At 44.0% G+C, this 4,136-nt stretch overlaps 1 long non-coding RNA gene across 1 annotated transcript; it reads left to right on the top strand.

The window, feature by feature from the left end:
• Nucleotides 1–209: 209 nt before the first annotated feature.
• On the top strand, nucleotides 210–3,178 carry LOC149336912 (uncharacterized). The gene is made up of 2 exons (XR_016284587.1): nucleotides 210–284; nucleotides 3,010–3,178. It is a non-coding gene; the product is annotated as an uncharacterized LOC149336912 (long non-coding RNA).
• The last annotated feature ends 958 nt before the right edge of the window (nucleotides 3,179–4,136 follow it).

The raw sequence follows: 4,136 nt of genomic DNA, 5'->3' as shown, positions 1-4,136 counted from the left end.
ACGAAAACAATAAAATTTTTAGGGGGTAAGCGAAGAATTTAAGCTTATAAACCGATTGCCTTCAGTGGTCTTGGATATCAGATCAAGCTGCTCACGGCAAGAGTGCGAGCGATAAGGATACGACCGTGAAATGGGTTTCTGTTTCACGTTTTACCCATTTTACCGCGAGACGGCGGAAAATCATTCGGGCTGCAAACAACCCTGTGCGTGGCTGCATTAATGGCGGTGGCGTGTTTTTCGCGGATTACGTTTTCTTCAAAATCCAGCTTCATCGTCTCCTTACGGTAAGTCTACACGTTTATATTTTATTCATTTGGTCTCCTAAACCACTCTAAGCAGAGCTGTGTGTGCAGAACAGATTATGTGCGCAGTTACAAACGTCCTATCTTCGTTTCTAAGGCGGAAGCCATCGGGCTCTCGACTAATGCCGCTTATCTCTGTGCCGCTGTCTTTACTAACGCGCGGAAAGGCAGTCTGTGCGATGCCCTTGATGATAAGCCGCTCCTCGCGAGCTGTCTACTAGATTTTTCGTCTTTCAAGGTAGATGCGCGGCCAGAAATGTCGTTTAGCCTGTGAATGACGGCCGAAATGGTACTGTGTGTTAGCGCCGTGTGAGCTCTATTTACTTTGCACCTCCGAAAACGTACTTACTCGAAAACGTACTCGTTCAGTGGTGGATTACATTTATTTTCTTATCTTTGTGTTATCGCCTGTCTGGACCATGGAGTGCTGTTCTTTTGGAGGTGAGCATTGCTTGCTACGTATGGACGCTCGCTCGGTGCGCGTCGTGGACGCCGACGTTTCAGCAAAGTTGTCTTGTAACGCTATAGACTGGAGCGCGAGACGTTTGTCAAAGTTGTAGTCAAGCGGCGCTGGAGGAATGCTTGTAGTGTGATGGGTGAATAAAATTCGTTGCCGGCGCGAATGGACGGCGTGCTCAAACACCGCGAAGAACCCACGAGCTCCATCCCATCTCCCCTTCGTTGCACACGTATGGATTCGTCCGTGTCTGTCATCAGAGCCGTTGGCCGCCGCCGCTGGCTTGCGGGCACTTCATTTTGAGAGCTGGGTAAAGGTCGGCTCGACAAGAGGTGGCTTACATTTCGTTCCGAGTGGTTCGTTCATGACTCCCGCTCACACGTGCACAGAGTTCTCGTATACCATTTGCGCTAGAGGCAAAGTATGTGTTTCTGATTTAAGACTTCTACGTTACGAAAGCGCCGATGTGACTCGCCGCTTATTTGCGCCTTAAATTAAATTAAGCTCTCGTGTTATTATAGCTGCGCCTGTAATTGTTTCATTGAAATACTTCCTACTTTGAGCACGTTCAATGCTTTCGCTGATTTTTCTAGCAGCGTTGGGGTAGGCTACCTCCATGCAATAAACACACCTCTTTACTTCGCTGTTGGGGCTGCACTTGAAGGAAAAACTAAGTGAATTTCAGACGGGATTTTATCGTGACAGTAATTTGCTGTCTTAACCTCGCTACTGCTTTTGAAACGGCGCAGCTGCAGCCTCTGTGTGCTGTATTAGTATTCTGAATAATGAGCGCGGCATGGAAGCGCTGCAACCCGCTTGTTTCTAAGAGCGCGCGCAGATGTATGAGTATGCTGTTCCGTCTTTGTGCTTCAAGTTATAGGCGAAAATCTGTGGTGAACTGGTTGCTTCTGCCTGCTGGTTTTGTATAGCTTGTGCCCGTTTGAGTACCAGCTTACGTACACTCGGCCAAATCTTTAACTGGCTCAGGTGTTGCATCGCTAAATGCACCTTGTAAAAAGGTGCCTTTTGGCTACACTGCTGGCATATTCATGTTGTAATTTGACGCGTGAGATGGCATTTCATAGTTTCTTTTTGTTAATATAATGTTTGAGTGGAGTACGTGCACGTTTAGATCAAAGTTATCAGAAATATTCATCGTCTGCCGCTATACGAAGAGCCGAAACAAGCGGAATACGAAGCAATGGTTCTGGTGGCGCATTTGCACTAATCTGGCTAAACGACTTGTCCGCCATGAAAGGAGTGGTACTTTACACAGAGAATGAGGCCATATGGACCAGATCCATTTCTGCGTATGCCGCTTGTTTCAGCTGTTCGTAGTGGCAGACGAATGTTTCTGATAACGTTGATCTAAACACGCAAGTACCGCACTCAAACATTATATAAACAAAAAGGAAGCACGAAATGACATTTCACTCGTTAAATTACAGCATGAATATGCCAGCAGTGTAGCCGAAAGGCACCTTTTTTACAAGGTGCATTTAGCGATGCAACACCCGAGCCAGTTAAAAATTTGGCTGGGTGTACCAGGCTTCACGCAGGGTATTTTGAAGCGCTTCTTCTATAGCGGTTATAAGAATAAATGCTGCAATATTCTCCTTTTTGGATCCCTGTGTGAGGTGCACTGAATCTGTATATTATGGAGGCGGCATTTTTAACAGCTCCTTGCGAGTCAATGCAGATATGTGGCACAATTGTTCGAAGTCTTCTGTTACAAATAAAGTAAAAGGATTGCCATAAAGAGGTCAGTATTGGCTGTAACAGTATTGCCATACAGAAATCAGTATCAGTACTGGATTCAGAGTAGAGTGCTCCAGGGATTAGGGTTCTTTGTTACAATGTTTTATGACGACGCATATAATCTTTCGTGTATTTACTGATATGATTGAGCCGGCGTGATATCTCAGTGGCTATCATGTTCGTATGGCGACCTGAAAGATGCAGGTTCGATTCCGGCCTAGGCGGTCGCATTTTAATAGAGGCAAAATGCTAAAGGCCTGTGTACTCTGCACAGGTGGCCGAAATTATTCCCCAGCCTTTCACTTCAGCGTCTCGTAGCCTGTGTCGCCTTGGGTTTTTGAACCCCATAAAACCAAACCAAAAGATCAAGATTGCCTTTCTAGAATGGCATAGCCAGGCTATGCCTTGCATTGTAAAGCACATGTGTAGAGATGGAATGGGAATTTTTTTTTCAGTTCCTCTTATATTATTTTTTTCCTTTGTGCTGTACAGGTAAACGTGCCCGGACGATTTACTGCAGACAACAGGCCACAAGAATGCTTCTGAGGAAACTAGCCGGACTGTTACTTTCAACTTTTATGTAACTGTGGTGCATTCTTATGGTGCATGTATTGCATATTCCCAGCCTGGATAGCTTGGAAATAAACTAAATTTGTAAGTATATTGATTGTTTCATGTGTGAACTCTGTCTGGTGACCTTTTTCAATGATTGTAGACAGTCTATATGCAGTCTATAGATAATGGTCTACTAACAGTTTAGTAGACAGAGGTCTATAGACTGTCTATAGACAAAGGTCTATAGCACTGCCAGGCCACACACCTATGGAATGTCTATAGACAGTCTATAGACATATTTCTACTGGACCAGTAGACTTTTGTCTGTAGACTGTCTATAGACGGTAATCTACAGGAAGTCTATGGCCATAAGTCTATAGGTCGTCTATAGTCCGTCTATCGACAAGTGTCTATAGACGGTCTATAGACACCTCTATAGGAAATGTATGACCATAAGTCTATAGATCGTCTATAGACTGTCTATAGACCTGTGTCTATACACTTCCTATAGACCCATAGACTTTCAGTAGACATTTGTCTATAGACTGTCTATAGACAAAAGTCTACTAAAAGTGTATGGCCATAAATCTATAGACTGTCTATAGACCAGTCTAAAGGATTTGTGTATAGACAGTCTATAGACTTCATAGACTAAAGTCTATAGACAGTCTATGGACTGTCTATAGAAATTTTTATAAGGGGTGGCCCACCTTACCCCTGAAATTTTACCTTGTTAGTTTACCTTGGTAGATTTGCGGCAAAATCAGTTTTCTGTTCCCAAAAAGGTGGTGGCCCTCAAATTTAGCCTTCTTAATTTCAAAAAATTCACCCCCTCCCCCGCCCCAGCAATTTGAACATTAACCCTGGCCAATTTAACAACTGCTGTCCAACCTAATTTCAGTATACCTAGCATGATCATTGCCCTCAATTTTCGGCGCATATCACTTTCTTTTGTCCCTTGTGCTCAAATAAGCGCTAGCAAATATTCCAATTTCTCCTACAAACTACTCATGAAAACTTTGCCCGTGAATACTAGGGCATTCGAAACAGGGAATTTTGTAGCG

Source organism: Amblyomma mixtum, chromosome 7, assembly GCF_055824585.1.
Source record: "Amblyomma mixtum isolate Tamu chromosome 7, ASM5582458v1, whole genome shotgun sequence".
Lineage (NCBI taxonomy): Eukaryota > Metazoa > Arthropoda > Arachnida > Ixodida > Ixodidae > Amblyomma > Amblyomma mixtum.
This window is presented reverse-complemented; position numbering and strand designations above follow the sequence as displayed.